General features: G+C 40.0%; 1 pseudogene across 1 annotated transcript in view; it reads right to left on the bottom strand.

The window, feature by feature from the left end:
• The window catches only part of Dcdc1-ps1 (doublecortin domain containing 1, pseudogene 1), a 410,625-nt pseudogene that overhangs the window by 272,442 nt on the left and 123,435 nt on the right, over positions 1-14,748 (bottom strand). The window contains exon 10 of the transcript NR_175340.2: positions 5,772-5,794. The product of NR_175340.2 is annotated as a doublecortin domain containing 1, pseudogene 1 (transcript). The remainder of the gene's footprint in view (positions 1-5,771; positions 5,795-14,748) is intronic.

Genomic DNA, 14,748 nt, shown 5'->3' with positions numbered 1-14,748 from the left:
AATATTATAACCAGACACACATAGACATAGGAATATTATAACCAGACACACATAGACATAGAAATATTATAACCAAACATGCATGGGCACAGGAATATTATAACCAGACACGCATAGACATAGAAATATTATAACCAAACATGCATGGGCACAGGAATATTATAACCAAACACGCATAGACATAGAAATATTATAACCAAACATGCATGGGCATAGGAATATTATAACTAAACATGCATAGGCATAGGAATATTATAACCAGACATGCATGGGCATAGGAATATTATAACCAGACACGCATAGACATAGAAATATTATAACCAAACATGCATGGGCACAGGAATATTATAACCAAACACGCATAGACATAGAAATATTATAACCAAACATGCATGGGCATAGGAATATTATAACTAAACATGCATAGGCATAGGAATATTATAACCAGACATGCATGGGCATAGGAATATTATAACCAGACACGCATAGACATAGAAATATTATAACCAAACATGCATGGGCACAGGAATATTATAACCAAACACGCATAGACATAGAAATATTATAACCAAACATGCATGGGCATAGGAATATTATAACTAAACATGCATAGGCATAGGAATATTATAACCAGACATGCATGGGCATAGGAATATTATAACCAGACATGCATGGGCACAGGAATATTATAACTAAACATGCATGGGCATAGGAATATTATAACCAGACATGCATGGGCATAGGAATATTATAACCAGACATGCATGGGCATAGGAATATTATAACCAGACATGCATGGGCATAGGAATATTATAACCAGACATGCATGGGCACAGGAATATTATAACTAAACATGCATAGGCATAGGAATATTATAACCAGACATGCATGGGCACAGGAATATTATAACCAGACATGCATGGGCATAGGAATATTATAACCAGACATGCATGGGCACAGGAATATTATAACCGGACACGCATAGACATAGGAATATTGCCTTAAGCTTCCGTGTTGTTTAGCTTTCCGAACTGGGAGCCAGTGTTCCATACAAAGGTCCTTCTGTATCTGGAGAGTTCTTTCTTTCTGCCAGGAGGTGTGTTTTAAAATGATAGTCCTTCAATGTGGCACTTCTCCCATATGTGCATAATATGAATGCGACACCAATCACTGTGCTTATGTAGCAACAGGACAGTGGGTCACGGCAGCTGAGAAAGAGAAGTCTGAGGAAAGGGCAAAGTTTGTCAACATGTCCAATAAATGTATTAGACTTGTTCCCCCAAATTCCGAGTGTGCTTGGACATAAAACCAGAACCTTGCCATGGAGGTATGAGTAGGTTCGCCACTTGCTTCTAAAAGCCTCCTTGTGGAGGTTCAGTGTCCCTGTCACCACGTATGGACTACCCTGTGATGGAAGGAACACTGCGAGTGAACGGCCCTGGATACAGACGCCTTACCTGGAACTTGCTATGTAAACCAAGCTGGCCACAAACACACAGCCATCCTCCTGCCTCTGTCCCTCAATACCCAAATTATGGGCATGTGCCACATAAATAGGTTTTTGAGGGGTTTTTTTGTTTGTTTTTAGTTTTTAAGTCATTTACAAATTAAAATGCATTTTTGGTTTACAAAAGTATTTTAAAGATATATTACACAGCTTTCCCATATATTCAATGCTAGTTTCCCTTATTATCTTTTTAATAAGTAAAGTCACGATTTACTAAAAAGTAGTTTTAATATAAGCAGAAGCATTAAAAGACACAGAAATACTTAGGGAAAGGTGAGTACAGACACTCAGACATGGGTGGGGCCCCAAGACAGACACTTTGGCCTCTCTGTTACTGTGTAATAGAGTATTAAGGTTCAATTATTATAATTCATAAGATGCGAGAGACTCTCTCATGTCCTGAATGTAACAGTTTGGTTCTTTTGTAGCTAACACTTATAGGCAAACATACAGACAAACTCAGACAAAGTTCCAAAATGCAGGAATACCCATCACAGCATTGTCTGTAATAACCAAAGACTGAAAAAGATCAAATGTTTATCAACATAGAAATGGTTAAATAAAATCACGATGTATCCATATGCTATAAGTAGATATGTAAAGTATGTGATACTTTTTCAAAATATGTTAACAGGGCACCATATAGTATATGACCTGCTCCAACTAATGGGAAAGGAATAAGACAATGAGGAGGGTGTATGGGGTACAGGGAAGAGAGGGAAAGGGGAGGCAACAGTGTTCGAAACTCATCTATGGACATGGCATTCCAAGAACAGTGAGTAAGGACTAATAACTATGGCTACTTCTAGGAGATGTGGAGACATAAGCTTGTTTTTGAAGTATTAGATAGTTTATGTTATCAAGTACAGCACTGTTGCTTTTTTACCTAAAATAATAATACCTGAAAAAAGTAAGAACTGCTATTCATAAAAAGTAGCTATTGGATTTGAATTAATTATTACATCTCATGAGGATAGCCAAAGGAGAGGTTTTCTATGAAAACAAACAAAAACTTCTGTTCAAGAAGCTAGAGAGTTAAATTGTTGAATGCATTCTGAGGATCTGAATTCTATTCCCAGCACTCACATCAGGCAGCTCATAATTGCCTATATCTCCAATTCCTGGGTATTCAGGGTTCTCTTCTGGTTTCCCTGAGATGTATACATTCACACACATACACACACACACACACACACACACACACACACACACAATTTTAAAATAAAAACTTAAATCACAAAGTTGAATACCATCAGAAACAGAATTTACCTCAGTTATTGTTAGACTTCGGCAGGGCTCAAGGACAAGATGGCATGATGGCCATTCTTGGTTTGTCAGTTTGACTACATCTGGAACGAACTAAAATCTGAAAGTAGAAGGTACACCAGTGACAATGTTTTGCTCACTTTGCAATAGGAAGGTCCACTTCTAACCTAGATCATTAGGTGGGAAGACACGTACATACCATTAATCTAGACTACACCTTCTGCTGGAAACCTCGTGAAAAGACATGGAAGAAGGAAAGTTTTGCTCTTTGCCTGCTTACTCTCCCCTTGCTAGCAAGTCCACTCCTTCATTGCCTTTATATCCTATGGCTTCAGGATCCCAGCATCTGCCAAAGACCAGCTGAGACATTAGCCCCATGGACCAAGCAACTTCTGGATACTTGGACTCTCTGTTCATAGCCAGTCATTGCTAGAATATCTAGATACAGCCTGTAAACCACTCTAGTAAATCCCCTTTATATATACACATATCTATATCTATATCTATATCTATATCTATATCTATATCTATATCTATATCTATATCTATATCTATATCTATATCTATATCTATATCTATACACACACAGAGAGAGAGAGAGAGAGAGAGAGAGAGGTTAGTTCTATAATTTCTGTTACTCTATAGAACTCTAATACAGATGGACACCAACATTTTTTTGGTTGATTAAAGTTTCAACAATGAGCAAATTTTTCCATTCAAATCAAAACATAAACCAATAAAATTAAATATTTCCTCTAAGATTGTATAAAATGAGGTACTTGTAAAAGTATAGTTAAAATACCTGTTTTCTCTGAATATTAAATTTTGTCACATAAAAATTTGAAGATGTGTATTTATATATGTGCCTTGGTTACTTCTTATGGGGGCTCGAAGCTTCAGAGAGCTAGAGCCCATGGCCATTGTGACAGGGAGCATGGCAACAAGCAGGCAAGTGTGCCACTGAGGCAGTATTTGAGAGATCTATCTGATGTACAAGCAGAAGAGAGGAGTCTATCATGGGCTTTTTAACTCCAAAAGCCCACTCCTCATGACACACCTCCTCCAACAGGGACACACCTCCTCCAACAGTGACACACCTCCTCCAACAGGGACACACCTCCTCCAACAGGGACACACCTCCTCCAACTGTGACACACCTCCTCCAACAGTGACACACCTCCTCCAACAGGGACACACCTCCTCCAACAGTGACACACCTCCTCCAACAGTGACACACCTCCTCCAACAGGGACACACCTCCTCCAACAGGGACACACCTCCTCCAACAGGGACACACCTCCTCCAACAGTGACACACCTCCTCCAACAGGGACACACCTCCTCCAACAGGGACACACCTCCTCCAACAGGGACACACCTCCTCCAACAGGGACACACCTCCTACAACAGTTCTACTGATCAGGGGCCAAGTATTCATTCAAATCGTTAAAGTATGTATGCAAATGTATCTAATGAAAGCAAATGATTTCATAACTTAAATACTGATATAAGGCATTCTTCCCACTTCAAGAGCCCATCTCATTTCCTCTCTACTCACTCATCAATTCTTCTTTAATGATGATTAAGAACCACACTTTTTCTAGCCACTCTTTTCTCATCTATACCTATGCCTTACATGGAGCAGACCTTTTATTCTTTCCTTTGTTCAATGAATAATAAGACCTGACATTTCTAAGTACTTGGCATGCAGTAAAGAAAATGCCAGCCCATTAAGGACATGGATTTTTAAAAGAAGAATAATCTAAGCCTAGAGCTGTGGCTCATGCCTGGAATCCCAGATACTGTGGAGTCTGATGGACTGTGAAATAAAAGAAATTCAGTCTGGGATACTTTGTAAGACCCTGCCAAAGACATCAAAAATTTCTTAAGTGCACTTCAGGTAGGTTCCACAAAGAACCATGAGGTATAAAAAGGAATCCTCCACACAGGCTGGAAGGATGTCTAAGAAAGGCACATTCAAGCACTAAGAGGAATAATGGGCCAGAGTCACAGGAGAAGGTGAAGCGTTCCAGGCAGATAGGAACCTTCTGGGGCATAGGGAGAGAGCTATGGCTGTTTGTTAAAGAAATCTGGCCAAAGCAGAGGAGGAGTGTGGACTACAGGGGAAGCCAACACTGGGAGAGCTGGACACAGTCTTTGTAAGGTCTATTAAAGCCATGTTCCTCCTTCTCATCTGGGTACCTTAACTGAATTTAAGTATTTTTATTATTACATCTTCTTTTATTAGCTTAAGGACATTAACATTATTTTTTTCAGGTAAATGACAAGAGCCTACAGAAGAAAATAATCTCTAACTACACACTGGACATCTGCTGTGCTCTCTGTTACCTGTAAATTGAGGATGATAACACCCACTTTGAATACTACAGATGAGACAGCTCAAACATTATCAAGTTCATATTAAGCTAAGCGACACACTCGGGAGAGGGAGCAAGGTGCTGGGAACAGGGTGAGTGTGAACTAACCTTTTCATTCATTCACAGATCCTTAGCAAAACTGTTGTGATTACAGAACACGTAGTCGACGGGTACTGTGTGAATGTTTGTTCGATGGAACATGAACACTTCATCCCAGAGATTGTGCTTCTTCTTACTCCAGGAGCAGATCCTACACACAGGTCAGGTGGCATTGAGATATTCATCTATATATAGGAGTTTGCTATAAAGAATACCCTTAGTTTGTGAAATCACACTATTTTTCGTGAGGGGTCACATGTTCCTGTCCTGTCTCACCTAGAGCACATCTCCCTCCTTTTCCAAGCCAAGGGAGTTAGGTTTCCCCTCAGTTCTGGCCTGTTGCTGAGTACTTGATCATTCTTAGTCTACGTGGGAATCTGGAAAGAGGATTGGATAGTAGACATCTCATCAAGGCCCTGAAGAGCACATTGACGTCTATGAACAGGCGGCATGCAAAGGATGCCATGGATGGGAAGAGGAAGGGAAATGGAAGGAACAGATTCACCCTCTTGAAAACTAAACAGACCCTTCAGAGCTCCCAGGGACTAATCCACCAACCAAAGAGCACACATGAGTTGGTCCATGGCTCCCATTATGTATGTAGCAGAGAATTGACTTATCTGGTATCAATGTGAGGAGAGGTGCTTGGTCCTGTGGAGGCTTGTTACCCCTGTGAAGGGGGGATGCTAGAGAGGTGAGGCAGGAGTGGATGGGGGAGGGGGAGGACTCTCTTAGAGGCAAAGGGGAGGGGAGATGGAATGGAGAGTTTGCAGAAGGGAGACCTGGAAGGCAAATGTAAATAAATAAAATAATAAATAAAAAGAAAAAATGAACAAAGTAAACTAAACCACTGTGTGGCCGGAAAGCCATGAAACTGAGGGAGCCAGTCCAGAACAAGAATGAGATCAAGACCTGTCTGAAGCCAGAAAAATCTTATCCTGAACCTGGCAGGTGTGGGACTGTTTTTCTCCTTGATCTGCTCACTGAATCATTTAAAGGATCTTTGCAAGAGATGTCTGCCTCAGATTCTCTTAGGGAACATGTTCTCTTAAGTACATTATCTCACATGTCATGGATGCATAATTGACTAAATGCTGCCAATGTAACAGGAAACCATGCAAGCCTTTCTGATTTTACTAATTTAAAAAGTGTAAAAACAAAACTTTCCTGAAGTTGCTAGTCAGAAGCTGCCTCCACATCACCTGGTAAGACTGTCACAGAGGGGAAAGACAGAAAGAGCTTTGGAACTTCACAAAGGAAGAGACAACTGTAGAGAAACGGGCCAGTAAACAAAAGAGAAGAAAGACAGGTCTAGCTGTGCAGGTCCAGCTATGCAGTAGCCTCCTTCCCAGACAGAAGAATGAAGCTGAAGTCTCACTTAGAAAGGTAAGCTGGGACCCTAGTAAAAAGAGATTGGCAGTCTTACCCATATGATAAGTCCACCACTCTCACTACTCAAATACTGTCGGCATCTGGCTAAGTCAGTGACATCTGTGTAGATGGCAGAATAGTGAAGAGACGTACCTAGACCTGTGGGCTGCATTTCTGCACTGTATGAAGAAGGTTACAACCTTAGCTTTCACAAAAAATATCTCTCACAGGCCCAACTCTCACCAAGTAGTTCTCCTGGATGTCTAGTAAGTCCGAGGGAGCCACCTGTCTCCACCTCTCCAGGGCTGAGGTACAAACATGTGCTACCACCCTTGCCTTGTTTTCTTGAGGTTCTGAGGATCCAACCCAGGTCTTTGTGCTTGAAGGCAGGAATTATGATGTCTGAACTGTATCTCAGGATAATTATTTTTAGTAGAGTCAATCTGCATCTTTTTATTGGTGAGTTGATAATTTTCATACTTAAGATTACTCTTGTGAGAGGTATTTTATATTATTGTTTGATCTTTTTATCCAGTCCAGACTTTATCCCCCTCCAGCCCACCCTCTAAAAGTTCCTCGTTCCATACCTTCTCCTCTGCCTCCAGGAGGATGTCCCCACCCAACTCTCACCCACCAGTCCTCCCCACTTCCTGGGGCCTCCAGTCTCTTGAGGGTTAGGTGCATCTTCTCTGATTGAACTCAGACCTGGAGGTCCTCTGCTGTATGTGTGTTGGGGGTCTCGTATCAGCTGGTGTATGCTACCTGGTTGGTGATCCAGTATCCGAGAGATCTCTTAGTTGAGACTGCTGGTCCATAGGAACTGTAGAATTTGGCCTTCTCTTCAGCATCTTCCAGCTTCTCCCTAATTCAACCACAGGAGTCCCTGGTCTTTTTTCCATTGGTTGGATGTAAATATCTGTATCTGACTCTTTCAGCTGCTTGTTGGGCCTTTTGGAGGGCAGTCAGGAAAGGTCCCTGTTTGTAAGCACACAATAGTGATAGTGTCACACCAGTAATAGTGTCAGGGCTTAGGGCCTCCCCCTGAGCTGGATCCCAATTTGGATGGATCACTGGATCTCCTTTTCCTCAGGCTCTTCTCCATTTTTGTACCTGAAGTTCTTTCAGAAAGAAAAAATTCTTCTTGAAACTTTGTGATGTCTTTATGGTTGGTTGAATTATTTAATTTTTCTTCCATCTTTCTTATTGGTCCTATTTCACTAGTTCAAATATATGAACCTGTGGAGGACAATTTAATTTAAATCACCACAATGTGCTTTTGTGCTCTCTCTCTCTCTCTCTCTCTCTCTCTCTCTCTCTCTCTCCCCATTACTTTTTTCTATTTTTAGACATTATTGATTCTACCTCTCCTTTGTCCATTTATTTCTCTCATGAAAGGTATCCTTCTCTCTGCACTGTACTCCTTTAACTGTTTAAAGCTTTGTTAGTAACAAACCGCTTTTGCTTGTACTTTTCTTGCAATGTTATCATTTCTCATCAACTTTAACATACACCCTTGCTATATGTAGAGATCTTGGTTGGTAATTATGTCATGCCCTATAATACTACTCATTCTATGATTTCTGGGCTTATAGAGTTGCTTATAGGATCCTTGATAAGATCTCTTTTTGCCTTAAGAGGTAAGTCAACATTTTCCTTTACAGGTTTTCATGTTGTCTCTTTACTTTGTGCTGTTGATATCTCAGAAGATACTATATCATCAGGATGATTCTCTGGTTATGTGTTTCTGGGGTTCTAAACACCTGCTATGTTTTGATACCTAAATCGTTGTGTAGATTTAGGATTTTCTGCTATGATTTTATTAAATAGATCCTCCGGGCTTTCTTTTAAACCTTACGTCCTTCATCAACTTTGTAGGCTCTTAGTTTGTCTCTTGGGTGTAGTGGCCGTGCGGTTCATCACTTCTTTACTGACCTATGAGTGCACTGTGTGTACTAACTTCCCTTCCACCCCTGATATTCCTCCTGCATTTGACCTACTCTAATGCTGTTTTCCATCCATGGTTTCCATAAATTTCCCCTTATTTCAATTTCCTTGCAGAATTTCTTTTCCTTTTGGGGTTTTTGTCCAGAGTTGACTGTCTCCTTTATATTGCCGGCTTCTTATCGTGATCCTGGTTTTGTTTCCTTAAATCACTCATCTGCTTCTTTGCATCCTCCTGGAGATTGCTGGTCACTTTTACTACTTTGTTTGGCAATTTTCTTGTTTTTCTTTTGTTGAACTTTGTAGTTGAGGAATTATGATATTTTGAAAGAATCATTATGCTGCCTTCCTTTTCATGTTCCTTGTATTTCTGTGTTATTTATAGATGTGGCAGTTGTTTGCAGTTATATTCGAGGATGTTCTTAGTGACCACACCACTTTTAAAGGCCTAGTCCCCAGTAGCACTCAGAGAGGAGGGAAAAACTTCAAAACAATCTAAACAGTACAAGATACAGACTCACAATTAACATCTCTTAAACCTCACAGGTCTATCACCATAACTGTGAAGCAGAATGAAGCAAAATATAGCAAAACTAATGTAGGGCATTCTAAAAATTATTTAAAGTGAATGTAAAAATAGAATATAAATAAATAAAGAGACAAGGGAAGGAAAATTTTTTAGTCTCTAATTTTGACTAATGCTCAAAGCCCTCCAAGGTAAGATACTTTATTAAGTGACTAGAAATTACATTAAAAGCAAACTGTGTAACATATGAGCTATTGGTTTTATTTGTAAATTGGATGTTTTTTATTTAATCATACTTTTTCCAAAGTAATTTAATGCAGTATACCAAAAAATTAATATAAGATGAAAACAAATTTAAAATGCTACAAAAATACATAAAATCATGTCTAAGATTTTCTTCTGTGTTAGCTAACTTGTTTCCCATTACGTATGTATGTATGAGTCATGGCTTATGTCATGTCTTTTCTTCCTGACACATCAAGGCTTCATAACAACCAGAATCATAGTTGTCTTATTCATGGGAAGATGTCTGAGACACTGTAGATGCCTAATTTGATTTTTTTCCAGAGAAAGAATGTACCGTCTCAGTGGCCACGTGGCCTTCTCCCCACTAGAACCCTGGACAATGTGCCCAGCTGAAACAGTCTGTTCTAAGCCTACACAACTAGTCAATGAGGTGTAAATGTGAAGCCAGGACACCAGGAGAGGCCTTTATGCCTGCTGTGCTTTACCCTGTACGCAGTGCTTAGAGCCTTAGAAACTGCCTCTGAATGGTGAGTGGAGAGCCAGGGAAGCTCAGAAACTTCATTCCTAAACCCTGTAAGCTCGTAAAATGCCAACCATTGATTCTTTCCTGATTCCAGCCTAGTAAATTAAACCACAGTGAGATACAGCCTGATATTGTAGTCGAATGCCATACTAAGATAGCCCGTGGAACACATCATAAAATAGGAAATTAGAGCTATGCAACTATATTTCACCCCTTTAGTGATTAGACATGGGGACTGGAAAAAGGAAAAGTGCATTTGTTGAAGCATAAATACAAGAAATTATTGGACACACACTTAACTATATTGACAGAAAATAGTACTCCTTCATACCCATATAGAATTTTGATATTGGGAAAATTTTCATCCATATTAAATGTTGACTTATTTAAATTTGAATATGAGTTTTCAAAAATGCTACAGCATCATATAGCAATTATTACCCTAAAAAGATTTAGCAAGGCAATCTTGTAGTTATCAAGGACCTGGAGTTTAATTTCTTGGGGTTTTCTTTTTCTCCATCCTTTAGACTACCAATCAGCAAGCCTTTGTGAAAACTCTCAGATTACAACTTTCATTCTACTTCCAGAAAACCACCCTAAGCAAGATTTCAACCTCCTAATCCATAATTACTCTAATTGCTTTCTAAGCAATCCTTCTAATTCCCCTTCTTATCCATCCATCTCATCTCTTCTCAGAACCGTATCTCTAGCTGCATCATTTTGCTGTCTATCGAGTGCTGACTGAAGACCCTTGGTCACATTTAACTCTTCTTTATAAATTTACTCTACCGAATGGTGGTGTGGGAAGACATTATATCCATTTGCTTCCATATTCCTAATCCCATGGTCATATTAAAAATCATGTGTGACTTTTTGTAATACAGATTACTTTAAAAATGACTTTGAAGACCAATGCCAACCTCAAATGGTTATTATCCAATCAATATGAGTGAGGTTTAGGCATTGTTTCAAAAAAGGACAACCATCGTCACTAACTAGTAGTTGAAATACATCAGTGAATAAGGGCACAACACAGTTCATGAAAACATTTATGTCCTCACTCAACTGCTCATGCACACATATCTGTGAACAATCTCTCCCCACCCCATATAATTTGACCATCTTTGTGTTTGAAATCAAGTTCTTCCCTCTTTAGGAATCATGCTTTGAAGGTACTGAGCTCTCACCCTCCACTCTCCTTAACCCCCTTTGGTGGCACTGCTGCTGTAGTCCACAGTAGCCCTTCCCTGTAAGTCAAACGATTCAACTGCAAACAAGTACAATGGCCTAAGATTCCCTTGCTTTAACTCTGACAATCTATGGCCTAAGATTCCCTTGCTTTAACGCTGACAATCTATTAATTTTGACTTGTTGGCACTGACCAATTTAGAACTTAACTTTGATGTCCTGCATTGCCTATTTGATATTTGTGTTTTTTCTGGGGCCAACTAAATCATAAGTCCTTTATATGGAACATAATTTTATAGCTCTTTTGTGTATTTTTACCGAGGGTCTTGTTATTACCTAGAATGTTGTAGTACTCAGTGCTTAAATGTGTATGACACAAGTGATAGACATGTAAAAGACGACTGGACTCAGCTTTTAAAATGAGAACAAATGACGGAAAACTGAGGAAGCAATCATTTACAAATCGCAGACAGACTGTAGCTCCCAGCTCCTTTGCTTTGTAGCCATGTAGTACTATAACTTAAGGGATTTAGTTAACATCCCTTAGGTTCATTCTTCTTATGTGGAATTAGTAATGGTAACCATTCATGTATTGTTGTAAGGAATAAATATATGTGTATATAATTTAATGCTATATTATAAGAATTAAATAATTATGAAGAATCTTTTTGCTCTCTGTCATTGGTTGGACAAAGACAATAAAAAAATAAGAATGGGGAATAAAAGAAGCAAGTGAAGATTCTTATGCCTATGGGGAAAAAGAGGGTGTAGATACTACAAGTTCTGTAAAGGGAGCCTGGAGTATGGTGGTTCAAACAAAAAGACCACCTATTTGCTGTAAGACCCATACCTCAAAACATATGTCTGGAAAGGTAACACCCAGATCAGAGTCGCATAGCTCACACTACTGTGTTATAACTCATGGGTTACTCATCCACTTACTTATTCAACATATATTACTGCTCACAAAGCGTCATACTAGATGGCAGTGGATTTAGAAATGCTATTCCATGGAGTTCGTAGCATAGTTAGGGGGATCACACATGTGTGCAAACAGAAAACATGTGGGTGCCAATCACTGCCAAACTTGAAGGCTGCAAATGCCATGAAAGGCTCCAGCAAAGAGCTTACAATCTGTACCTTAAAGAGAAGAGTCTTGGGTTAGGACACACTTGTCTTTCCTGTAGTAGAGATAGCAGAAGATAAGCCTTGAGGAAGGAAAGTGCAGGATGCCTGAGGTTCTAGTACAATAGGACAAAAAAAGTAGTGAGAGATGTGTTGGAAGCTGTATTATGAGGTCTTTTCATGTCCATTTGTAAGGGAAAATCACACTACTCAAACCTTGAAAGATCTGCTTCTGAAAGTAGGAAGCACTGAGTTTGTCCAAGGAAGAGGGGAAATGATGCCCATCCTGGAAGCTAGCCCAGCAGCCCAGATGGAAGGTAGCCAAGGCTAGACTGAGCCGTGCACAGCTGTCATTGCCAGCAGTGTGTGCTGGGGTCATCCTGGACCTCACACTTTCTTCACTTTGGCCTGACTAGTGAGGAAGAGAGCATGTTTTTCTGGGAGTCAGTTGTAAATTCTTCATCTCATCTCTTGATTCTGAAACTCTGAGAGCTGGAACTGCTGGCATTTTTATTCCCTAAGGAGTCTGTGTTGATGTTGAAGCTTCCAGGGAAAGGAAAAATGCAAAATGGATGACTGAGCAGAGTCAGCATGGCTTCAAGATTTAATGAGGACATTTTGAACACTCTGTCCTCTCACTTGATGTGAAAAACCTACACTTTGATTTTCGAAAGATGATAGTCCTCGAATTCTGTTCACTTGTAGACAAAAAGAATAATGAATTTAAAATCTATACTATGAACTATGACATTTCTTCTACCCGTCCCATTCACACACTATGAAGTCCAATGCTGGCACTCCTAAGAAGCAAATAATTTTGTAGCCTATTAAACACTTAGTTTTACTTGGACAGACGATGTAAGGATAAAAAGAATCAACATCTAAGTTTAGATAAAGGTAGGGCGAGAAACATTAGCATCCTGATAAGACAATTCTATACTTTAATCTTCATGGCACCAAACAATAGGTAAAACAAAACATCAGATATGTCACTGGAATAGAAATCGATAAGGTTTTCCTGTAAGGTTTCATGTAAAAAAATGTTCAGGTTTTAATTTTTCTGGCATAGATTTTGTTGAACTCAATTGGGTCGAGGATGAAAGGAGTTATAGACAATACAGAGTAAACAAGTAGGCAGGCTGTGATTCTTTGAAGCTTATAAACAAGTTGTAGACAAGATTTGGCACATTCCATAGCTTTCCAATCCTGACATTATAACAGCCTGCCCCTCCATCTCAGACTGATTGCACACATCACATGTATTCACTGTAGAGCAGAAATGGATGGAGCACATAACTATCCCCACCAGTCACAAGGAAATCCCTAAGCAAACATTATTTCAACTTAAAACTTACTGGTCAGGACTTCTCACACAGCCTACTCCATCACGATGGACTTCCTTATTTAATCATGCAATACCTAGAATCTAGCCAAAACCATCAATGACCACCAGACTTATTTTATTAACTTGAGTATTTCTTATATACATTTCGAGTGTTATTCCCTTTCCCGATTTCCGGGCAAACATCCCCCTCCCCCCTCCCCTTCCTTATGGGTGTTCCCCTCCCAACCCTCCCCCCATTGCCACCCTCCCCCCATAGACTAGTTCACTGGGGGTTCAGTCTTAGCAGGACCCAGGGCTTCCCCTTCCACTGGTGCTCTTACTAGGATATTCATTGCTACCTATGGGGTCAGAGTCCAGGGTCAGTCCCTGTATAGTCTTTAGGTAGTGGCTTAGTCCCTGGAAGCTCTGGTTGCTTGGCATTGTTGTACTTTTGGGGTCTCGAGCCCCTTCAAGCTCTTCCAGTTCTTTCTCTGATTCCTTCAATAGGGGACCTATTCTCAGTTCAGTGGTTTGCTGCTGGCATTCGCCTCTATATTTGCTGTATTCTGGCTGTGTCTCTCAGGAGCGATCTACATCCGGCTCCTGTTGGTCTGCACTTCTTTGCTTCATCCATCTTGTCTAATTGGGTGGCTGTATATGTATGGGCCACATGTGGGGCAGGCTCTGAATGGGTGTTCCTTCAGTCTCTGTTTTAATCTTTGCCTCTCCCTTCCCTGCCAAGGGTATTCTTTTTCCTCATTTAAAGAAGGAGTGAAGCATTCACATTTTGATCATCCGTCTTGAGTTTCGTTTGTTCTAGGGATCTAGGGTAATTCAAGCATTTGGGCTAATAGCCACTTATCAATGAGTGCATACCATGAATGCCTTTCTGTGATTGGGTTAGCTCACTCAGGATGATATTTTCCAGTTCCAACCATTTGCCTACGAATTTCATAAACTCGTTGTTTTTGATAGCTGAGTAATATTCCATTGTGTAGATGTACCACATTTTCTGTATCCATTCCTCTGTTGAAGGGCATCTGGGTTCTTTCCATTTTCTGGCTATTATAAATAAGGCTGCGATGAACATAGTGGAGCACGTGTCTCTTTTGTATGTTGAGGCATCTTTTGGGTATATGCCCAAGAGAGGTATAGCTGGATCCTCAGGCAGTTCAATGTCCAATTTTCTGAGGAACCTCCAGACTGATTTCCAGAATGGTTTTACCAGTCTGCAATCCCACCAACAATGGAGGAG

This window comes from Rattus norvegicus, chromosome 3 (genome assembly GCF_036323735.1).
Source record: "Rattus norvegicus strain BN/NHsdMcwi chromosome 3, GRCr8, whole genome shotgun sequence".
NCBI lineage: Eukaryota > Metazoa > Chordata > Mammalia > Rodentia > Muridae > Rattus > Rattus norvegicus.
Note: the sequence above shows the minus strand (reverse complement) of the source record. Positions and strands in the feature narration are given on the sequence as shown.